Here is a 26,940-nt window from a genome sequence, read left to right as displayed (position 1 = left end):
CTAATCAGATTTATGGGAATAATTGAGGTCAACGTGTAGGGGACGGAGAGTGCGAGAATTACTTCGTATTAAACACAAATGAAATAATAATCTTCTCTCCAGGAATGATAACCACTGTGCAAACCGAAAGAACAAACTAACTGATATTTTTTTCATATCTAAACAATAATAGACAAGAGAAATAAGAGCAGTGTATACCGTACAAAACCCTTTAACATTTCACTGAAGAGGGAACCAGGGAGAATCAATGCAGAACAAAGCAAGTCCACCTTGTGAATTCTCACTAAACCTCCCTAATATGAATTTCTTAAAGAATTAATTTCCTGCCTGAATAAGTCATGAAAAGGGAATTATTCTTGTGGTTGATATTTCTACATATATTGTTGCCAGCATGTTAATGTGATTTCTCTTATATCATATCATATCATATCAGGGTTTAATGCTATTCTATTATATTTAGGACAGGATGGTGTTGCAGAACATATAACATTTAGACAATCTAAATTAAATGTATGTATGTATATATATATATATATATATATAAATATATATATATAAAATAATATAAATGTATATATTTCCTGACCAATTATTCATGGCAGCATTTACTCATGGGTAGCTCCTCCCCTCACAGCAGAAAGGACAGGAAATAGAACTCTGAAACTGGTATATATAGATCCTCCCCCTACCCATCAGGCAGTTTTTTTTTTCCTGTCCTTCACAAGCAGTATGGAAGGAGTCTGCTTATGCACTCCTAGGTTTTCTTTTATGCTCACCAGGCAATATTTTTGTAGCCATGCCAGGGTTCAGCCTCTAAGCCCTGAAGACCCAGCAATACGCACTAAGATGAAAAGTTGCTACCTTGGGTACCCCCTTTAGTGACCGGGGGTCGGACCCAACCTCTCCCTGAAGGGGATGAAAATGGTCCACTGCATGCCAGGGTTCAGCCTCTTATCCCTGAAGACCCAGCAACAGGCCAGCTTGGGTACCCCCTAAGGGGATGTATGTGATCTACTGTATACATGAAGCCCAGCAAACAGCATACCGATAAGAGTTGCCAGCCTGGGTACATGCTTCAGCATCCAGGGGTCTGTCCTATCTCTCTTGGAAGTGATGACAGTTATCCACTGCATATATGAGGCCCAGTTGAGTCTAAGCCTTTATCCCTGAAGACCCAGCAAACAGTACATGTGTAGGAGTTGCCAGCCTGGGTACCTCCTTCAGCAATCAGGAGTCTAACCTATCACTCTCCCTGAAGGGTTGACAGCGGTACACTGCATACATGAGGCCCAACAGAGTTTTGACTGCCGGGGTATACCTATTATTTGTATTCCACCTTGTATGGTGATGATGAATGGCATATGGGGTACAGATGGAAGCCTATAGTTTAAACAGTTTAGGCTGTCAGTTGTTCAAATCCCCATTTTTGCCGCTGAAACACAGGCCTGCAACGGTTCAGGTGAGTGCATTAGTAGTTTAGATTAAAACTAGTATAGGCACCTGGGTCTCTGTTCTTTCAGTCCCTCCCAGCTGCTTATTTTAGGCTTCCTTCTAACAAATAGGTCACATTTAGGAGATTTGTGTGGTGAGCATTTGGGTAAGTTTATATAAGGATGTTTGGTGCAGGTATATGTACCCAAAAGAGTGCTGATGATACAAGTCTGCATTGGGCAAAGTAGTGCTGATAATGCAAGGAGGCATTGTGCAAAGGAGTGCTGATAATGCAATGAGACGCTATGAAAAAGAGTGCTAATAATGGATATCCTGGCTGTATAAAGTCTGCTGGAATTCCACAGCCTGGTGACAGAGGAATATCCAAGGTAAGAGAACCTTCCTGGGTGTCTGTTTGAAGTACACATATGTATATGACAGGTTTTGAAAAACCTAACTCCAAGTCCACACACACACTTGTTTCTATCAAGGTATGTGGCATTGATTGCTGTTATCTGTGCATTATAACAAATTAGCAGGCGTTTGCAGACAGTGGAAGAATATACTGCACAGGAGACCACCGGGCCTCAGTATCTGTACATGAACTGGTGGTGATACAGCATCGGTATGTTTCCACTATATGCTCTAATGTATGAACAGTGTATGTCAGTGTATATGCTCTAGGTATGAGTTGCTATGAGGACACGGCCTCAGTATTTGTATCCACTATATGCTCTAGGTATGGGTTACTGTGGGGACATAGCCTCAGTGTATGTGTCCGCTATATGCTCTATGTATGAGTTACTGTGAGCACACTGCCTCAGTATATTTATCCTCTATATGCTCTATGTATGAGTTACTGTGAGGACACTGCCTCAGTATATTTATCCACTATAGGCTCTATGTATGAGTTACTGTGAGGACATCGCCTCAGTATAAGTATCCTCTATATGCTCTCTATAGGAGTTACTATGAGAACACAGCCTCAGTGTATGTATCCACTATATGCTCTATGTATGAGTTACTATGAGAACACGGCCTCAGTGTATGTATCCACTATATGCTCTATGTTTGAGTTACTATTAGAACACAGCCTCAGTATATGTATCCACTCTATGCTCTATGTATGAGTTACTGTGTGTACACAGCCTCAGTATATGTATCCTCTATATGCTCTATGTATGAGTTACTGTGTGTACACAGCCTCAGTATATGTATCCACTATATGCTCTATGTATGAGTTACTATAAGGACACGGCCTCAGTATATGTATCCACTCTATGCTCTATGTATGAGTTACTGTGTGTACACAGCCTCAGTATATGTATCCTCTATATGCTCTATGTATGAGTTACTGTGTGTACACAGCCTCAGTATATGTATCCACTATATGCTCTATGTATGAGTTACTATAAGGACACGGCCTCAGTATATGTATCCACTCTATGCTCTATGTATGAGTTACTGTGTGTACACAGCCTCAGTATATGTATCCTCTATATGCTCTATGTATGAGTTACTGTGTGTACACAGCCCCAGTATATGTATCCACTCTATGCTCTATGTATGAGTTACTGTGTGTACACAGCCTCAGTATATGTATCCACTATATGCTCTATGTATGAGTTACTGTGTGGACACAGCCTCAGTATATGTATCCACTCTATGCTCTATGTATGAGTTACTGTGTGTACACAGCCTCAGTATATGTATCCACTATATGCTCTATGTATGAGTTACTGTGTGGACACAGCCTCAGTATATGTATCCACTATATGCTCTATGTATGAGTTACTGTGTGTACACAGCCTCAGTATATGTATCCACTATATGCTCTATGTATGAGTTACTGTGTGGACACAGCCTCAGTATATGTATCCACTATATGCTCTATGTATGAGTTACTGTGTGTACACAGCCTCAGTATATGTATCCACTATATGCTCTATGTATGAGTTACTGTGTGGACACAGCCTCAGTATATGTATCCACTATATGCTCTATGTATGAGTTACTGTAAGGACACAGCCTCAGTATATGTATCCACTATATGCTCTATGTATGAGTTACTGTAAGGACACAGCCTCAGTATGTGTATCCACTATGTGCTCTTTATGGGAGTTGCTATGAGAACACTGCCTCAGTGTGAGTATCCACTATATGTTCTGTGTGTGAGTTACTATCAGGACACTGCATCAGTGTATATATCCACTATATGCTCTATGTGTTAGTTGCTGTGAGAGCACAGCCTCGGGATATGTACCCACTATAGGCTCTATGTGTGAGTTACAATAAAGATGCTCTGTGTGTGAGTTGCTGTGGGGACACAGCCTCAGTATATGTATCCACTATATTGTCTGTGTATGAGTTGATCTGAAGACTCTGCCTCAGTGTGTGTTCTTTATATGCTCTGAGTCGCTGTGAAAACACAGCCTCAGTATATGTCCTCTACATGCTCTATATGAGACATTGCTTCAGTGTATCTGTTCCCTATATGATTGATGTATTAGTGGAAACACAATATATGTGAATGATATAAGGCACATCCGCTATATGAATCCAAGCTAATACTGGTTCTATGTCGATTGTGAGTCACAACCTCAGTATATGTGAGTGGTGTAATATGTGCATGAAGTTCGGTTAAAACACAGCCTCAATTTAGCTCACTCATATAATCTTAACCCCTTAAGGACCGCTGACGGTTCAGGACCGTCAGCGGTAAAACGTGCGTTTGGACCGCTGACGGTCCTGAACCGTCATAACGGTTTTGGGCAACTTACCTGATCGCCGTCGGTCCCACGGCGGCGATCAGCTCTCCTCCCGGTCCAGGGGGACTGCCTGTCTGCCCGGGCAGTCCCCCCTCGGCAGATCAGGACCCCACGGCCATGTGATCACTCGATCACATGACCGCAATAGGGGTCTTTGTATCTGCCTGCAGGGGGACTGTCTGTGCTGACAGGCAGTCTCCCTGCAAGTAAAAAATCATAAAATAAAGTGTAAAAAAAAAAAAGAAATCAGTGTAAAAAAAATAATAATATGTGTATATATATATGATATATATACATGTATTATATCTATATATACCTATATATAATATATGTATATATATCATATATATATAATGTCACACTAAGTGTATTTTTATATTTATATATACGTATATTAATATAAAAATACACTTATATTTAAATTACACACGAATATATACAATATATATATATAATAACTATATATATGGTATATATATATTATTATAAAATACAAATAATATGTTAATAAAAATAAATAACAAAAAATAAAAATAATTTTTAATAATTAAAAAAAAATTATATATATATATTCAATTTTATTCTAACAGTATTTTGATATTGATATATATATATTTATATCAAAATACACTTAGAATGTAATGATATATATATCTATGTATAAATAAATAAATAAAAATAATACGAAATATACATATGTCCACATACAAAATTACATTAATAATTTCATAAATATACCCGTAGACGTCAAATATATAAATATGTATATATATTAAAATTCTACGTGCATATTTATGTAATATTTTTACCTAATTAAGTAATTTTAATGATTGCAATTTGAGGGACCTGCCTGCCAACCCAGGCCAAAAGTCCAGATAATTTAATTTGCTAGCACTGTGCTTAACCCTGTAACTTTCTATGACACCCTAAATCCTGTACATGGGGGTACTGTTTTACTCGGGAGACTTCGCTGAACACAAATATTAGTGTTTCAAAACAGTAAAACATATCACAGCGATGATATTGTCAGTGAAAGTGAAGTTTTTTGCATTTATCACACACAAACAGCTCTTTCACTGAGGATATTATTGCTGTGATATATTTTACTGTTCTGATACACTAATATTTGTGTTCAGCGAAGTCTCCTGAGTATAACAGTACCCCACATGTAGAGGTTTTATAGTGTTTGTGAAAGTTACAGGGTCAAATATAAGGCTTGATTTTACTTTTTTTTTTTTATTGAAATTTGTCAGATTGGTTAGGTTGCCTTTGAGAGCGTATGGTAGCCAAGGAATGAGAATTAGCCCCATGATGGCATACCATTTGCAAAAGAAGACAACCCAAGGTATTGCAAATGGGGTATGTTCAGCCTTTTTTAGTAGCCACTTAGTCACAAACACCGGCCAAAGTTAGCGTTTTTTGCATTTTTAACACACAAACAAATATAAATGCTAACTTTGGCCAGTGTTTGTGACTAGGTGGCTACTAAAAAAGACTGGACATACCCCATTTTAAATACCCTGGGTTGTCTACTTTAAAAAATATGTACATGTTAGGTGTGTTTCGGGGATTTATGACAGATAACGGTGTAACAATGTCACTATTGATACATTTAAAATATATATATATTGAAACAGTAATTTCCGACTTGTATTTATAGGCCTATAACTTGCAAAAAAAAGCAATAAAGCATGTAAACACTGGGTGTTTTTAAACTCGGGACAAAATTTTGAATCTATTTAGCAGTTTTTTTCATTAGCTTTTGTAGATAAGTAAAAGATTTTTCAAGTAAAAGTCCAAAAACATGTTTTTTTTTTATTTTTCACCATATTTTATTATTTTTTTTAAATACAATATATGACATAATATAAATACTGGTATGTAAAGAAAGCCCTTCTTGTCGTGAAAAAAACAATATATAACTTGTATGGGAACCGTAAATGAGAGAGCGGAAAATTACAGCTAAACACAAACACCACAAAAGTGTTAAAACTGCTCTGGTCCTTAACGTACAAACATCGCAAAAACAGGCCGGTCCTGAAGGGGTTAATATGTGTGCAGGCATAGTGTCACTGTATATAGCAGAGGTAGGCTATTTATGATTACTGTTTAAACAGACTCAGTATATGTAACGGATATATCTGTGCATAAGGTGCTGTTAGAATCTCTCACAATGTATGTGATTCATATAATCTGTATGCAGGTTGGTATTATTATATAACCCCAATTTATATACGGCATTGGTAGATTTAGTATATACGAATGATCTAAGGTCTGTGCTGAAATGTAGCACTGCCCAATTCTAGCAAATACTAATGCACTAGTATACTTGGTAAGTAATTATTGCCTACTGTGGATTTTCTATTTAATTTTTTTTAAATGAAGTAAATAAGGGAACATACTGCTGTTGGCTTTTTATTAGATTCCTTCTCCCACAGGTGTTTCTGGATAAGCAATTAACACATTTTTACCACTTCAGGTAGATTGCAGGTGTTACTGAACCTGTCTGAGTGCCTCTCCCAGGAGAGAAGGAGACCTGATTTTCCAAAATGAAGCATGGTACTGTTTAACAGAATCAATGTTAATTTTTTTTGTGTGTGTGCACATCTATGTATTTATTCATGAGACAATAGATTTTCTATTACCAGGCATCCTCTCCTCTCTGTCCAAGATAGGGAATGTTTTTTTCAATTGGTGACAGTGTTTTACCTTTAGATATATGCTGATTACTAATTCACAGCTTAGTAGATCATACTAGTTGCAAGAGTACAAATTGGGCTATTAATTGATCTCACAAGTAGGTAACGCTGAAGCCATTACCTGATTTAAAAGCTGTTAATATTGTTTTTTTTTTCTTTCACCTGGTCATAACCTTTTAGTCTTTAAATCTGAATTCATTTCCTTAAAGCATAAATTCTATTCTCTTTTATCCCTTTGGGTCCTGAAAGTTTGGCAATCCCTTTCGTATATGTCAGGAGTGGAATGCTTTTGGTTCTTAACCCCTTGAGGACGCTAGACGGTTCAGGACCGTCATCGGCATTTTTCCCTTGCCGACCGACGACGGTCCTGAACCGTCCTAAATTTAAAATGTACTTACCCGATCGCCGTAGTTTCCCCGGCGGCGATCGGCGGTGCTCCCGTTGTGGGGAGACTGCCTGCAGCCCAGACAGTCTCCCCATGGCAGATTAGGACCCCTGTGGCCATGTGATTGCCCAACAGGGCGACCACATGGTCACAATAGGTGTCCATGTGTCTGCCTGCAGGGGGACTGTCTGTGCTGACAGGCAGTCTCCCTGCAACTGTAAAATCCTAAAAATAAAATAAAGTTAATGTTAATAAAAAAAAATATTATTATATATGTGTATATATATATGATACATAGACATATATTATACCTATATAATATATGTCTATATATCATATATATAATGTCATGCTAAGTGTATTTTTATATTAATATGTACATATATTAATATAAAAATACACTTATAATTAAATTCCACACATATATATATTATATATATAATAACTATATATATTGTGTATATATATATTATTATAAAATACAAATAATAAGTAATTTAAATTATATTAAATTAAATATGTAAAAATAATAATAATTTTTTTTTTAAAAATTATATATCTATACGAAATTTTATTCTAACTGTATTTTGATATTAATATATATATATTTATATCAAAATACACTTAGAATGAAATTGTATATATATCTATGTATATATAAATAAATAAAAAGACTTCAAATATATAAATATGCATATATATTTAAATTCTACGTGTGTATTTATGTAATATTTTTACATAATTAAGTTATTTTATTGATTGCAATTTAAGGGACCTGCCTGCCAACCCAGGCCGAAAGTCCAGAGAATTTAATTTGCTAGCACTGTATTTTACCCTGTAACGTTCTACGACACCCTAAAACCTGTACATGGGGGGGTACTGTTTTACTCGGGAGACTTTGCTGAATACAAATATTAGTGATTCAAAACAGTAAAACATATCACAGCGATGACATTGTCAGTGAAAGTGACTTTTTTTGCATTTTTCACACACAAACAGCACGTTTACTGATGATATAATTGTTGTGATACATTTTCCAGTTTTGAAACACTAATATTTGTGTTCAGCAAAGTCTCCTGAGTATAACAGTACCCCCCCATGTACAGGTTTTATAGCGTTTTTGAAAGTTACAGGGTCAAATATATGGGTCAAATATTTTTACATTGAAAATGGCCAGGTTGGTTACGTTGCCTTTGAGAGCGTATGGTAGCCCAGGAATGAGAATTACCCCCATGATGGCATACCATCTGCGAAAGAAGACAACCCAAGGTATTGCAAATGGGGTATGTCCAGTCTTTTTTAGTAGCCACTTAGTCACAAACACTGGCCGAAATTAGCGTTCAATTTAGTTTTTTACTTTTTTCACACACAAACGCTAACTTTGGCCAATGTTTGCGACTAAGTGGCTACTAAAAAAGTCTGGACATACCCCATATTGAATACCCTGGGTTGTCTACTTTAAAAAAAAATATGTACATGTGGGGTGTTATTCAGCGATTTATGACAGTTAATAGTGTTACAATGTCACTATTGATACATTTTAAAAATGTATGTTTTGAAACCGCAATATCCTACTTGTACTTATAGCCCTATAACATGCAAAAAAATAGCAAAAAGCATGTAAACACTGGGTATTTTTAAACTCAGGACAAAATTTTGAATCTATTTAGCAGTTTTTTTAATTCGCTTTTGTAGATGAGTAAAAGATTTTTCACATAAAAGTAAAAAAACATGATTTTTTTTCAATTTTTCATCATATTTTTTCATTTTTTAAAAATTAAATTACATGAGATTATATAAATAATGGTATGTAAAGAAAGCCCCTTTTGTCCTGAAAAAAACAATATATGGGGGGCGTGGCCAACTGCCGACCGGAGCAGCCGCATGTAACGATCGCTCCGTGATCCGCCGTGCCTAAAGCAACGATAAGCCGTCTGGTGAGCTCGAAAAAACTATCCCCAGGGAGCGGACACTACTGTGGACACACATGGCACCCCCAAGACAGACCAAACTGACCGATCCGGTGCGGCAATCTGGAAAAAGCCGCATGCGGCAAATCCAAGATGGCGGCGGGTCCGCGCCACATTCACCGTGCTCGGAGGGAATACCTGACCCAGAAGACTGCACTATCGCTCCAGAAGACGCCCCGGTAACAAATAAAAGCCTACACACTATGATGCTGGACCTAAAAGGTTCCCTGAGAGCAGATCTCCGCCAAATAGCGGATGACTTACGCAGCGACATCCAGGAGCTGGGGGGAAGGACAAACCAGCTAGAGGCTAAAACTGACGAACTTTGCTTGGCGCACAATGACCTTGTAGACAAAATACAGAAAATGGAGGAAGAACAAACCGCCATGCGCCTTAAACTTGCAGACATGGAGGATAGGGCGAGGAGGAACAATCTACGCTTCAGGGGAGTAGCTGACAACATCCCACAAGAGGCCCTGGCGCACTACATAAAGACCATGTGCGCGGCTCTAGTTCCCCACTTGAAAGAAGAAGCCTGGCTGCTTGATAGGGTTCACCGCCTCCCAAGACCCGCAAGATTTACAGCTGACACCCCTAAAGATATAGTGGCCCGATTTCATTATTATGGCTCCAAAGAAGAATTACTTAAAACAACGAGAAAACTCGCTACCTTGCCAGAACCCTACCAGGGGATCAGTGTGTATGCTGACCTTTCGGCAGCCACCATGGCGCGCAGACGGGAATTCATTGATGTTACTAAAACTCTGAGGAACCACAATATACCTTACCGATGGGGATACCCGACGAAGCTTCTTATATGGCATGGAGGGAAATCGGTGGTAGCCCTGGAACCTGAGGCGGGACTAGCCAAGCTAAAAGAATGGGGCCTACATCACGCCATGGGACAATCACCTAAACAAAAGCCCCCACTACCGCGAAGAATGAGACCTGAATGGACTCTTGCAGGCTCCCCGGCGAAACTGAACTGAATTGAATACTCTATCTTCCATGGACTGATGACTATCCTTGGCTACGCACGTCTTCAAGGATCACTTGAGTATCGCATCGCTCTTATTGTCACCAGAATATTATATGCTAATTTTCCGTTTCTTATACTCTGCAAAAATTAGGCCATTAATGGCTCAATAACTGTTAGAGATGTGATATTGGATAGGGACCCCAGGGCAAATGTTCACTTAATAGATCCCCTGTGACCCTCACAAGTCATGTTTTCAGAGCCCAACACGCTACTCTAAAGAGGTAACTACTAACCGCTAGACACATACGCCTTACCCGCATATGGCCTCGATGCCGAAGGGAAGGCCGCAAATTTGGGTAGCTCACTTTAATGACCCTATGAAACTACTTCAGGTGGAGGTCTTTACTACATGACACAGTTATACACCCGTACTGATCCGATTAGCATTAGAAGGGCCTATATAGCAATATTTATTGCATCAACGTCATGGGTCACATAATTAAGAGATTATACCCCGAGGTATACCCCCTTACAAACTTAGGCCCTCACGACAAGAGGCCCTCCAAGACCACCGACTAGGCCCCACGAACAGCGTGGTCTCCAGACCCAGATATATCACACTACAAACTGTCCTCACCCAGGGACATCTCTGCCATGTCCACATATCTCTATTTTGCGTTTCAATATAGGAATAGGATGCACTGCATGCATGTTTGAAATGTATATTCCTATATCTGATATATGGTTATTAGTCGCTACTTTAAATGCCCAGACGACTCAAACGATAAGAGAGGGCACATAACGGCGGAATATCCGCCACCCTACCCAGACCAGATAATGTGTAGTGTGCTTAGACACACACGCCCTGGTCTCTTTCTTTGCACTAACGGCAAAGGAATTATGTATAAAGTTTACTGTATATATTGTTCATATTGTTTATGTTTAATATGTTTACCCTTTTCTCGTATGCTAAACCGTACTATGATCCGAAAGGATGACAATAGCTTCCCGAATATGTACTTGGTACCACGTAACACTCACAGCGGACAGGTGCCAGGCATTCACCCGCAAATCCATAGGACAGGTATTCACCATATAGGGACACAACCCTCCCAGCTGGGATATGTTGCCAAATTATTCCAAATATGTATGCACAAGACAATCAACTCTTCCCGTACAAATGGCATCATTTAAAGTCCTTTCTCTTAATGTAAAAGGCCTAAATAGTCCCCATAAAAGGCGTCTCGCAATTCAAGAAATGTCAAAATCTAATGCAGCGATTGCCTGTTTACAGGAAACCCACTTCTGTTCACGTAAACCACCGAAACTATATTCGAGACAGTACCCCCAAACATTCCATGCATACTCCCCGAGCAAATCTAAAGGAGTATCCATATCATTCCACACAGACTGGGTTTTCCAGGTAATAAAACAACATGCCGACCCCTTGGGCAGATTATTAATCCTGGTGGGATCATTGAATGGCTTCCTGGTTACGGTGGTGTCCCTATACGCTCCGAACGAAAACCAAACTGCCTTCACTCGCAAAGCTTTGAAAAAAATAGACTCATTAAAACAAGGTCATGTCATTATTTGTGGTGACTTTAACTGTGCACCGAACCCCGAATTAGATATGAAGAGAGCACAAAATAAACCCCCCACAGCGATATCTCGCACTAATGGTAGCCTTCTCTCCAAATTGCTTTTTGAACACAATTTATACGACACATGGCGCTCCACCTATCCCACAGAAAAAGACTATACTTATTTTTCCCCCGTTCACATGACATATTCACGCATAGACCTTTGCCTCGTAGATACCAGAACCTTACCGAATATACTAGATGTCTCCATAGGAATGCGGACATGGTCGGACCATGCCCCAGTTGTGATAACATTTGCGGCTCTATACCCAGCAAGGGGATGAGGGAAGTGGAGACTTAATGAAGGGCTGTTAGATAGGGATCAAGTGCTGAAAGTTATCACTAGGGAAGCAACCGACTACTTCAAGGAAAATACCTCAGACGAGATACCGATTAGCACGCTATGGGTCGCCCACAAGGCGGTGATTAGAGGGGTGCTCATCAGGGAGGGAGCAAAACACAAAAAACACCAGACGGAATTACACCTTTCAATTATGAAAGAATACACAGAGCTAGAAGCACAAAATAAATTAAAACCATCCAAACCCCTCTCAAAACGAATAGGGGCCCTACAGAAAGAGCTGGACTCTATTTCTTTAAACACGACAGAACGATGGATGAGGTCCCTGAAGCTGAAATATTATACACAGGGTAATAAAGCGGGTAGACTCTTGGCAAACAAAATTAAAACCAAACAACTCCAATCTAAAATCCCATATATCAACTCACCCTCTAAAGGCAAACTATATAATCCAGAAGATATTGTCAACGAACTAGCGCAATATTATCATAACCTTTACAACCTAAAAAATGACCATAACTCACCACACCCATCCCTAAATGATATACAAGATTTTTTAGAGAACACCACTCTACCCCACCTAGATCCCGGAAAGAGCAGTGCATTAGATTCCCCCTTCACAGAAGACGAAATAAGACGAGCAATATACTCTCTACCAAAACATAAAGCCCCTGGTCCAGACGGACTATCCAATTATTATTATCATAAACTGGAACCGACCCTTACACCAGTCCTGACTGTGCTCTATAACGACATAAAAAACACGGGCTATATGCCTAAAGAGATGCTGGAGGCTCATGTTGTAACTCTCCCCAAGCCAGGCAAACCGCCCACGGTAAGCGAAAATCTCAGACCGATATCGCTACTAAACGCAGACACAAAATTGTATGCCAAACTTTGGGCGACAAGGATCAAACCTCTCCTGGTAGAGTTAGTATCGGAAGAGCAAGCTGGTTTTGTGCCAGGCAGACAGGCAGGAGATAACACTAGACACTTCCTAAACCTGATTCATTGGGCAAGGACTAGTAAGCAGGGGGGGGCCGTTCTGGCGCTCGACGCTGAAAAAGCGTTCGACCGTCTGAACTGGGACTATATGACACTAACACTCACGAAGATGGGGTTCTCCCCCTCCTCCCTGGGGGGTATTATGGCCCTCTATCGGGCCCCATCAGCAAGAGTCTTCAACTCTGGTTTCTTATCCAAGCCGTTTGACATCAGCAACGGCACCCGTCAGGGCTGCCCGCTCTCACCCCTCCTGTTCATCCTGAGCCTAGAACCGGTCATAAACCGCATTAAAACCCACCCAGGAATCAAGGGCCTAGACACACCAGCTGGAGTTCAGAAAATCGCACTATTTGCGGACGATGTCCTACTCTATCTGACACAACCACACACCTCCATCCCGAACCTGATGGACCTTCTGTCTCAATATGGGGAGGTCTCCTATTACAAGAACAACCTTAAGAAAACTCAGGCACTACCCATAGGCCTTCCCCCACAGATGATACAAACCCTAAAAGCTTCACACCCTTTTGACTGGAGATCAACATCCCTTAAATACCTAGGCATAAAATTAGCAAAATCTGACTCACTATTAGTGCAAGAAAATTATATATCTATGATCCACAAACTACAGGCACAACTAGACTCCTGGCAGAAACTGGAGGTGTCATGGTTAGGTAGAATACACACCACGAAAATGATGGCACTGCCGCATGTACTATACCTCTTTCGAACGCTACCGATAAAATTACCAGATAAAATCCTGAAGAGATTCCAGTCGATCTTTAATGCATACATCTGGAAAAAAAAACCCCCAAGGATCTCAAGACGCCTCACATGGCAATCCCCTTTAAAGGGAGGTCTGGGAATTCCAGACGTGAAATCTTACTATAAGGCAGCACTTCTAGCGCAAGGACTGGAGGTCCTGACTAATCCCAAACCCCCGGTATGGCTGCGCCTAGAAAATGCATGTTTACACCCACACAACCTTGCACAGTTACTTCAGACGCACACATCATGGGACACAACACAAAGCAAACCACTGACAAACACACGCTTTTTAATAAACAGCTGGTCAAGATGGGCCACCACCCTCACCGGTGCAGAAAATCTCACATTCTATGCCCCTACAAGCGCTCTTGCAGCACTATCACATAACATACCTATGACATCCTGGATTCAAAAAGGGATCTCACGTATTCACCAAATGTTCACTCCACAAGGCCTTAAGACCTTCCCAGAACTACAAACAGAGTTTAACTTAACGACTAAAGACCTTTTCACCTACATAAGAGTTAAGCATATAATACATACACACAAAATACAGCCCACAGAAGATTCCCAGCTTACTATCTTCGGGCGACATTGTATAGGCAAGGGCACAAAACTCAAACCACTTTCCCTATGCTACACTGCCATTAACGGAGCAGACCCACTGTCCAAACACAAGTACATGGATCAATGGGAAACAGAACTTAACATCTCTATCCCTATCCCGCTATGGCTCCAAGCTATCCAAACAACCAAAGCTTCCTCACACAGTCTCTCTCACTGGGAGGCGTACTGCAAGCTCATGATGAGATGGTACTTGGTCCCATGCCGATTAGCACATATGTATCAAGGCGTCTCAAATAAATGCTGGAGATGTGGCATTCATGTAGGCACCCTCAGACATATTTTCTGGGATTGCCCTACTTTGGGGCCGTATTGGCAACAGATAAGAAAGGTCCTCAACAAGCTCATGACGGTACCGATACCCTTTGCTCCAGACTGCTACCTACTTCATCTCTCCCCAACTGTCTTCTCACAACCACAAAAAGTAGTTGCCATTCATATTTTGATGGCAGCTAAGACTAGTATAGCAAGTCATTGGAAAAGTACCAACGCACCTTCCTTCGTGGAAGTATGGAACAGGGTAGACACCACATATGAATACGAACTTCTGGCGCATAGGCTTAATGGGCGAGAGGAGTTACACGCAACAAAATGGGCCAGCTGGACTGCTAATAGAACAATCCTAAAACCAATATGCCAGACTTAAGACCAATCAATTAGGAAACACATAACCATTTGGACCATATGGAATAACTGAGCCTAGTACTCTTCCTAAAAACAACACATCCCCGCAGCTGTATAAGCCAAAACATTGACATAAGCTATCCCACTGGCTTGCCGAATGTAGGCCACTACTTACTACCTCCAAGGACATATGTGGCTTTCCTACGCATAGTACAAATAGCATTGTTTCTTTTCTTTCCCTGGTTACTCTCCCCCCCCTCCCCATTTCCCTCCCACCCCACCCAATCCAGTCACACTACGTCCACACCTATGAGACGTAATTCAGGTTCAGATGGCGGAGTATATGGGGTAATCAGTGGATTAAGCTGGTCTAACCTGGGCACAGGTCAAGGAGGAATTTAACAGACCACCAGAATAAGTAATTATACCCTTGCAACTCTGAAGGTTTTTAACAAGCCGTCCTACAAACTACAAACTACTTGAGCTGGGTTATGGTCGATGTAACTCCCCCTCCAATAACTAACTAAGAGTTAATAATGAATAATACAAAATGCATGATACAAGAAATATGTAAAGGTTTCATTAACTCGTAAACAACTCATGACTCCGGGAGACCAAAATATCACTCTATTTAATTGTTAATCCGTTTAATGTATAAACTGTCAGGTGAAGACCGACTGCAATCTTATACGCCTGTATACACCTGTTCACAATCTATCAAATGTCATATATACCTTATGTAACGTGTATGTACTGGATATCCCCCTCCCTTACTCTTCTCTTCTGTATCCCATCTGTCTTTTTGATATATATGAAAAACTTGAATAAAAAGTATACATTGAAAAAAAAAAAAAACAATATATAATTTGTATGGGAACAGTAAATGAGAGAGCGGAAAATTACAGCTAAACACAAACACCACAAAAGTGTAAAAAGATGCCTGGTCGCAAATGTACAACATCGCAAAAACAGTCCGGTCCTTAAGGGGTTAATGAGTTAATGATCAGAAACTTCTGACCAATTCCCCTGTTGTGAAGGGGAACATTATAAATTCCTTTCTGCAATAAAGGTATTCTTTTAGGCTCATATGCTCAGGTAACTTTGCTGTGTATTGCACGTATTTTAAGGTCTTTCCAGTCCCCAGTCCTTTCTACCAGGTTTTCTATTTCAGGTAAAATTCACCTGCTACCTGAACAATAGAGGAAATCCCTAAACAGGTTCTGGAATTGCGACCAACGTGTGGCTTTAAGTGGTTGATTCATCCTATATAATATAATGTAATGTAATGCAACTTATTGATGACAAACATTTGACTAATTTTTTTCATGATCTCTGTACCTAGATCTGTATAAGTTACGGTCACTCCTAACATTGCATTGATTTAACCCCTTAACGCCGTTACGGCGTTCTATGCCGTCGCGGCTTTAAAGGGCTTTAAAGCCGTTGCGGCGGCATAGAACACCGTAACGGCTTGCAGCCCAGGAGGTCCGGCGGTACTCACCTCCGCCGCGATCCTCTTCTGGGGGGCTGCCTCAGAGTCCAGGCAGCCCCCCCACGGCAAATCAGGCCCCCGGGGGCCATGTGATCGCTCTCAAAGAGCGATCACATGGCCCCCTATAGCTGGCTGTGCATCTGCCAGCAGGGGGGCTGTCTGAAATATCAGACAGTCCCCCTGCTGGTGGGAAGAATTAAAAAAAATAATTAGACATGTGTAAAATTAAAATAAATGCATTTTTATATATATATATATATATATATATATATATATATATATAATATATGTATATATATGTATATATATAATATATATACATATTATATATATGTAACGTCATGCGTAATGTATTTTAATAGTAATATTAGTATATATATTAGTATTAAAATACACTTAGAGTGACGTTACATATATATAATATGTATATATATTATATATATAATAGATATATACACATATATTATATATATATATACGTATAATTACAATAATACATAAATTAAATTATTAAATAAATAAATAAAATATTGAAACAAAATTTAAAATAAATATTCATATGTAATTTTATTCTAACTGTATTTTGTTATTAATATTTATATATTGGTAACAAAATACACTTAGAATGACATTCTATATATATCTATATATAAAATACAAATAACCGCAAATATATATAGAGAGATAAATACATATAATTACATAATAGATTACATTAGTATACACGTAGAATTTAAATACATATATATGTGTATATATATATAAAAATTCTACGTGTATATTTAAGTAATCTTTTAACATAATTATGTCATTTGATTAATTAAAATTTGATTGACATGCCTGACAACACAGGGAGAAAGTGCAGAGAATTTAATTTGCAAGCACTATATTTGACCCTGTAACTCTCCAAGACATCATAAAACCTGTACATAGGGGGTACTGTTTTACTCAGGAGACTTCGCTGAACTCAAATATTACTGTTTAAAACTGGTAAATTATATTACAACGATGATATTTTAAGTAAAAGGGAAGTTTTTTGCATTTTTTACAAACAAACGGCACTTTTATGGACTGTATTATTGTTGTAATATGTTTTACTGTTTTAAAACACTAATATTTGTGTTTAGTGAAGTCTCCCGAGAATAACAGTACCCCCCATGTACAGGTTTTATGGTGTTTTGGAAAGTTAGAGAGTCACATATAAGGCTTGCATTTCATTTTTTTGACATTGAAATTTGCCAGATTAGTTATGTTGCCTTTGAGACCGTATGGTAGCCCAGGAATAAGAATTACCCCCACGATGGCATACCATTTGCAAAAGTAGACAACCCAAGGTATTGCAAATGGGGTATGTCCAGTCATTTTTAGTAGCCACTTAGTCACAAACACTGGCCAAATATTATTTTTTTGATTTTTTCACACAAAAACAAATATGAACGCTAACTTTGGCCAGTGTTTGTGACTAAGTGGCTACTAACAAAGACTAAACATACCCCACGTTCAATACCTTGGGTTGTCTACTTTTTCACATGGTATGCCATTTTGGGGGTAATTCGCATTCCTGGGCTACCACACCGTCTCAAAGGTAACATTACTAATCTGGCAAATTTCAATTTAAAAATGGAACGTTCTATATTTGACCCTGTAACTTTCCAAAACACCATAAAACCTGTTAATGGGGGGTACTGTTGTACTCGTGAGACATCGCTGATTACAAATATGTGCATTTTTTTGCAGTAAAACCTAACAGTATTATGACATTTACAGCTAAAATGTGAGGCGGAACTACAAATTTAAAAAAAAAAATTAACATTTCTCACAGTTTTTTTAATTTTATTCATAATAAATTAGGTTTCATATATAAATATTTGATATGGAATGAAAGCCCTGTTTCTCCTGAACAAAATGATATATAATAAGTGTGGGTGCATTTAATATGAAAGATGGGAACTACGGGTGAACAGACATATAGCGCAAATACCAGTTTTTGTTTACGTTTTGTTTTGATCAGAACGTGCACTATTGACTCCGTCCTGAAGGGGTTAATACTTGTGGATTATATGTTTGGATTGGTGTTGCTATCTTGCAGATTTAACAAGCTGCTTATTATCACCATAGGCTCTGCCATAAGTCCTTCTTCACTGTCTGAGGATAAGGTAAGAGTAAGTATGTGGTTGTTGTTCTCATAAGAATAACTGAATATCTTCTACTACCCTGCTTATTGTGTGTCTGTTGCCACAATGTATAATGTGCCTCTGGTTACCACCTTCCCATCAGTATCATGTCTAATATGTGTGTGTGTGTGTGTGTGTATATATATATATATATATATATATATATATATATATATATAATCTTACTTATGTTGCACAACAGTCTCTAGTAAATGTGATTAAACTGTTTGGCATAATCAGTACTATTTTACAAATATAGGTACTGACATGGTTGGCCTCCTTATAAATTATTAGTTGCCACAAATTCTATGGTTCATACCGATATTTCTTTATTTTCCTCAACTAATCTGTGTATGGTTCTTCTTGCCTTTGCCTAGTAATGTTCTTAGATTATTCCTCTCCTGTGACTGATCATTGCTGTATCAATTCATCCACTGTATGAGGTTGTGAATCTGAATTTAGCAACATCGGGTAATTGTTGCAGTGTTTTAATAACACTCTTATTTCTCTAGTAGGCTCTGCCTCTTTCTGACAGGCAGGTATTGATTTGTTCCTGTATCTTCAGGTAAGTAGTTCACAAGGCAAGAGGAAGCGGTGTGAATCGTCTTTATTAAATACATCCAGAAAGTAGTAAGATTCTCAGTGCAATTCTCCCCATGTTTAATAGCATGGGGTCTCCGTTCTCATCCAACATTTATCTGCGTGTTACAGTATGATCTCTGGAAGTTATGCCTTTGAGGTTTTGATTTGATGATATCAATTCGGTTTTATATCAGTAACATTTTCCTTCTCTAGCTAATGCTGTTGTGGCCTTAATTCCTATCTGACTCTATATCTATTCAGGATATTTCAGATATTGAATGCCAGGAGGTTGCTGACCTTGCAGCCTCTAGGGAAAATTTGTCTTGTCTGAGCAGATTTTATGACAATTTCCTATTGATTCTTGTTTGGCTTTGTAAAGTCTTCTACGATTTATACAGCTCAATAATGGTTTTATAGCTATTGGCTGTTTTTGAACTCTGTCCCTCCCTCTATATGTATTGCTTGGGTATTCCCCATGAGTAAATGCTGCCATGAATAATTGGTCAGGAAAAGGGAAAATTCCTTCATACTTACCGTAATTTTCAGGTAATGAAGGAATTTTCATATATATATATGTACCGTATATATATTATACATACATTCATACATACATACATACATACATACATACATACATACATATCTATCTAATACTGTATTTTAGACTTGAGAAGAGTGTAGAAACAATCTATCTGGAAAGAAAAAATGTTCAGGTGGACCAAATTGATGTCGATGACTTTCTTTCACGCAAACATTTTGAGGAAAACGAACCAAAAGGCACAAAAAATTAGCCAACCAGTGTGCTGTAATTAAATACATGATATAAATACTTGTATCTGTCATTTAGTTCAAGTGAGATTAAGTAAAAAAAAAAAAAAACAAATACAGGGGAAAAAAGGAGAATCAGAAAAAAATATATATATTATATAATATATACATATATAAATCTAGATTTTCTTTTTTTTTTTTGTCAAACATTTTGTATTGTGGTGCCATCAGTATACACAAACTATGCAGCAACAATACAACGAATGGATTACTGTCAGGGGGAGAGGGGGGAGAGCAAAAGGGGGTAGGTAGGAAGGGAGGGGTGTGGAGCATGGATCAGTTTTGCACTGGGGCCCCATGGATTGTGTGTACACCACTGGTTGATCATATTAGGGTACAAATAACCAGCAAGACCACACAAGGTTAATTGCAGGTACATGAGAGTATACTGCCTTAGTAAGCATGAGAGGTGAGCAATGCAGGATAACAAAAAAAAAATAATAAGAATGATAAGCAAAAGAATAAGACTAGTAATATGTACACTGGAAGAACTCAAAAGTGGTGGCATCTAAATGAAACAGTATAAGTGTCTGACTGAAGGATAAGCGACTTGGAGGCTGCACTTTGCTAACACAGAAGCTTTTTAAGCTTAATAGCTTAAAAAACAAGTATAAACATGAGGCCTACCTAAAGGGCACTTAATAAAGAGGGATCATCACATGCTCCTGCTAGGCAAAGGCATATGCATGCCCAGATGGTCATTTAGCCACACCAGAACCCTGGAAGCATACCATAACAGCTCCAAGCCGTCACCCTAGCTCCATTGTCCTGTGAACTTGAGTAAAGTCCAAAGTGCTTTTCCCTGTGGGCCACAATATCCGAGGTCGGCAGCGACTCACCCGCAAAGCCCTCCAAGGATTTGGGTGGTGTGAAGCTGCATCTACTCTGGTTAACTCCCAGCCTAGGAAGGCGCTTTTGCTAAGAAATGACATGAATACTTTCTTAATCACCAGCAATTATATCACGAGTGTTGCTTTTTAGCTTTCTGCTCAGAATGAGGTATGCATGCTGTTGCTCACAGGCTCTTCCAAAAAGTTCTCACAGTCAATCGTGTTTTGCTAGTATGTCTTCTGTTTGTGAGCATAGGTCAGTGCCACATGCCCTCGTGGCTATCTTGAGAAGTACCCTCTCCTGACTCTATTTGCTGAGACTCTTGGAATCAGGCAATACTTGCAGTCTCACTAGTGGGGAACAGGGTAACCCCCAGTGATCCAAAGGAAAGGGGGTGAAGGTGTTAAGGAAGCTGAATGAACTGATAACTAGTTAAGTGATCACCCATTTCCCTCACTTGGAACACAGAAGGCCTTAGCACGGAGAAGTAAGTGATTCTTAAAATTTCAATGCTGTCTCCAATAGACAATACCACTACAGGTAGGTATAAGTGGCAGTCAATTATAAAGACGTTTTCCTGAAAAACTTAGAGAAAGTTAGAATAGCCCATTTGTTTTGCGAACGTCCAGCAGTGCCGGCACGCTCTGCCCTTCAATATAGATTTTTATTTTAACTGCTCAGGCTTTTTTTCCCCTTCTGTTGGTCATTTCTAACTTGACCACTTTAGCAACTTAATTTTATTGAAGCTGTTATAGTGCCTGCAGTCCTGTACTCCCCTCCCATCACTTTCCAAAACCATTAAGTTCACTAATTAGAAAGCTTTGAAGTGTGGCTTCAAGCCACACTGCCAAGCCCTCTTGGTATGAGCGCCGGGAATCATACTTTGTGACTTTCATACCATAACATAACTTTGGAGATCAAAATCCTGGCCACCCCAATGAAGTTGTGGGAGAGATGGCACTGGTGAAAGGTGGGTTGAGTTAGGGTATTGCTGGGTTCCTGGAGCACTTAGGTCTTGAGCCCATGGAAAACCAGATGACCACTACATTAACAGAGACGTCAGGCTATATCTTGACAATCCCTGCCTTTCTAAGTTATATTATATCTTCTCTAACAAAAAATAGCATGTAGGTGGTGCTCTCTGGGATCTTAAAGAAATCATATCAGCAAATGAGCACATGCTAAACAACCAGGTATTCAATGTGATCTCACAATGCTATCTAACTAATAGAGCAATGTACAGTAAAGTTATGTTTCCTAGCTCGTACACATAACAACCACCTGGGAGACACTGCCCTACTAGCACTATACTACTGGTCTTTCTTTTAGAGCAGGTGGTTAATGAAAATTTTAAATAATAAAATATCCTCTAAATATTCGAGGAAACAGTCCCAATTCAGACCCAAGGTTTCCCCCAGCAACACATATGGGTCTGAGAAATAGTTAGAACAGTACCCAAATACATATATATATATATATATATATATATATATATATATATATGTATATGTATATGTATATATATATATATATATATATATATATATATATATATATATATATATATATAAACAATACCCAAATACTACAATTGTCCATATACTCATATTTTCATATATTTAGCATTTAAGCTAGTATCGCTGATCTTTTATTATTATTATTTTAAAGTAAATAAATATGCATGGTAATTCAGTTAACATATGACTGGTGGTTAGCTATATTTGCATCATTAATTATACTTGCAGTATTAGAATGGTTTTGTTCTTTTTATTTTTTACATTTTGCTGCAAGATTACTTTTTCCCTTTTCCTTGCTGCAAGATTACTTTCCCCCTGATGTTTCTAACATGCCCTGTACTTTACAGGATGTATCCCACTATGCAAGATTGTTATATTTACATCAAATATTTATTCCCAAAGGACATACCCATTATGCAGTTACTTCTAACTGTAATACAACCAAGTGAATCGTACAAATGTTATTTCTGAGTTACACGCATAAATGATTTTAACAGTTTTGCTGGTTTCTACAATAACATAGTGAATTGATGTTATAATATCAAGCAGCCCATTATAATAAAGTTCATGTGGTGATGGGACATGAAAAATGTGCTCTGTTCTGTGATTGTGCTTGATCCAATCCTAACAGCTATTTATGATGTAATTAAGATGCTCAGCATGGGTGGGATATCTAAATGGCAAAATATTCCACTTTCGGGCTAAATGCTAAATAATTATGTCTTCACTGGCTTGTCAGGTTAAGACTTCAATGTGTGGTTACATTCACATAAGTCTTTTCTGTCCATTGTTGGTTAATGGTAATTTGGATATCACCTCTTTATTTTTTTACATACGTACTCACCTGTTACATTTAATTTATGCCTAATGCATCGTTTCAACTCATTCTATCAACAAAACAGCAGTAAATTATTATGCTTATTTATAAAGTGCCAACAAATTTCGTAGCGCTGGACAATAGGTTGACTAACAAACATGTAATTGCAACAGGATGAACTGGACCCACAGGAACAGATGGTGTTGAGGACCCTGCTCAAATGAGCTTACATGTCAGAGGAAGTTGGGTGTAGTGGAACAAAAGGGATGGGTAGGATGTATTTCATGTATGTTAAAAAAAAAAAAGTAGGTTGTTAGAATAGTTTACCATAAAGGATTATTTAATTGGATTACACAGTTGTCGAAGAGGAAGTAGGGTGGGTTCCCGAGGCAAGGGGAGAGAAAGCTATTGACAGTTTAATTATTATGCAGTCAATATGCACCTTAACTTTACCTTTTTAATTGCCTTGAATTATAAGCTGTTGATGAAGACTGTATAGCACAAATGGAATGATGGACACAAGTGCAGACTATATGGTAAAGCAAGCATTCTTCTTTTGATCACCATTCATGAATAAGAAGGCACATGCTAGAATGACTATGTAAATGGTTAGTGTTGACTGAACCTTCATGAAAACTGATAGCGTCCCTTAAAGGATTGCACTCCGCCTCTCTTTTGTAGCCACTCTTCTCACCTCATTATTTATTTATTTATTTATTATTGCCATTTATATAGCGCCAACAGATTCCGTAGCGCTTTACAATATTATGAGAGAGGGATTTAACTATAAATAGGACAATTACAAATAAACTTACAGGAACAATAGGTTGAAGAGGACCCTGCTCAAACGAGCTTACATTCTATAGGAGGTGGGGTCATTAGTAAAATAACAGATTATAAATAATATGTGTTTCTTGTAATACCTTTTTTATTAGACTAACAGAATTTTGGAATGAAAAGCTTTTGACAAAACCTCCCTTTCTCAAGTTTCAACCATTTCTCTGAAGAAAAAACAACAAGCAAAATTCAAAGTTGAATTGTGATACTGGATTTAAAGCAACATGAATGCAGACACCACACAGGTCTCAGAGAACATTGACACCATTCTCACATAGGGCTCCAAATAATTCCTGTAAGGATCACCAAGTGAGGAGGAAGAAAGAGAAAAAAACAACCAGTGCAGGAGATACTAATAGAAGGGGGAGAGCCTACTCTCTAGCCACCGCCCATGAGCGGCAGATGGGGGGCCCTATTTGACAAATGTAGGGGGAACTGTTGTCTCTCCCTCGGCCTCCACCCAGGCGGGTTAGGATCCCAATTGATAAAAGGGGGATCTATTGTCTCCCTTCCCGCCAGCATCCCAGCACCCACCCATAGGTGGAGGATGGGGACATTAAGTGACAAAAGGGGGGGACCTATTGCCTCCCAATACCTACGGCCCCCACCCATGAGCAATTGGTGGTGGCACTAAGTGACAAAAGGGGGGATCTATTGCCTCCCCCCTCGGTCCGCACCTATAAGCGGTGGGTCTGGGCCCGAAGTGACAACAGGAGGGGAACCTTTTGCTCATGGGTGTGGGCTGGGGGGAGGAAATAGGTCCCCCCCTTTTGTCACTTAGGGCCTACACCCACTGCTCATGGGTGGGGATGGAGGGGGACACTATATTTTAATAGGTTAATTATTTTAATAGGTTTCCCACCTTATTGGATTCAAGTGGGGGGTCACATGCCCCTACTCGAAAGTCAAGGTTAGGAAAAATACACAAGACAAAGAAGTCTCTACTTATATTTATATACTGTCTTATATTTAAAAAAAAAAAACAAAAAAACAGAGCAGAAAGTAAGAAAATAACAGCTTTTGAGAGAGGAAGAAAAGAGGAAGATAGGATACACAAATCAACATTTACTCTTCTATTTTTGCTGTTGAAAAAAACGGTGTCCCATAGGAGTGCAGAAATATTATTCTTGGTGGTGTTTAATGGAGTGTCTCTATGTATTATGCCTAGACGTGTGCATTCGTTATCGGACGAATATTATTTTGTCAGAATTTTCTGAAATTTTCATATTCATTTACAGTAACATAAACGAAAGTCCTACATATGAATTATATTCAAAACGAAAGTGTAAATGCCGAATGCATTACCTTTTTGTTTCAGTTCTTCAGGCTAATGCTATCCCCACAGCACGGAGGAGAAACAAAAGTTGCTGGTTCTCTCTGCAGCCTGAGACGGGGCACGGGAGGAGCACTATGTCCCTCCCCCCCAATTTAGTTATTTTGGTTCCGCACTATGGGTTAACGGGAGGACCTGTGGCTGATCCCCCTTATTGCTTTAGTGACTGGGCAGCAATATCTATCCAGTCACTAGTAGTTTTAAATGACATGCCCCTACTTGCAGCATGCCGCAAGTAGGGGCATGAGGGCAGATTTAACCTCCCTTTTAGTGACCCCCATAGGTTTTAATGCGGGGGAGGGGTGGGAGGAGAAGGAATTGTTAATATTTATTACAAGGAGGAAGTTGGTAGCGCTGCCAAAACCCTCCCTGTTTTAGTTTTTTTTGCGCATGCGCAGTGTTATTTTCGTCCTAATAGGCAAAAACTAATTATTTTTTACCGAATTTGGAATGGGCGAATTACATTTCTATTTAGTACGAATTCAAAATGAAAATTTCACTGGTGCACATGTCTAATAGAGATGTCGCGAACACAAAATTTTCCGTTCGCAATTGGCTAACTCGAATTGCTGCAAATGTTCGCGAACCGGGCAAACCGCCATAGACTTCAATAGGCAGGCGAATTTTAAAACCCACAGGGAGTCTTTCTGGCCACAATAGTGATGGAAAAGTTGTTTCAAGGGGACTAACACCTGGACTGTGGCATGCCGGAGGGGGATCCATGGCAAAACTCCCATGGAAAATTACATAGTTGATGCAGAGTCTGGTTTTAATCCATAAAGGGCATATATCGCCTAACATTCCTAAATTGTTTGGAATAACGTGCTTTAAAACATCAGGTATGATGTTGTATCGATCAGGTAGTGTAAGGGTTCCGCCCGCTTCACAGTGACAGACCAAACTCCCCGTTTAACCCACCGCAAACAACCGCAATCAGTCCATTTGCACAACCGCAAACTCCCCATTTGCACAAGGTTGGATACCAAGCTAGCCATGTCCCGTTCCTTGACCTCACTGATGTCATTGAAGGTCTCTTCCTCCACCCAGCCACGTACAACACCAAGGGTCCCCGAAAGGTGACAACAAGCTCCCTGGGACGCCTGCTGTGTTTGGTCTTCCACCTCCTCAAAGCCACCTTCCTCCTCTGACTCCTCTTCTTCAGACTCCTCTCTCTGCGTTGCCTCTCTCTTCATTATTATAAGGTGTGTTAAGTAGTACTATTCCTATCAGTTTAATCCCTGTTATGTCCCCTATCAGGGGACGTGTATATGGCATCGATTTTAGGAACCGGGAGATGGAAAAAGATGCTTGGTCGGTCCTCCTACTTCAAAT

Source organism: Pelobates fuscus, chromosome 3, assembly GCF_036172605.1.
Source record: "Pelobates fuscus isolate aPelFus1 chromosome 3, aPelFus1.pri, whole genome shotgun sequence".
NCBI classification, from domain to species: Eukaryota; Metazoa; Chordata; class Amphibia; order Anura; family Pelobatidae; genus Pelobates; species Pelobates fuscus.
The sequence above is the reverse complement of the archived record's forward strand: the minus strand, read 5'-3'. Positions refer to the sequence as shown.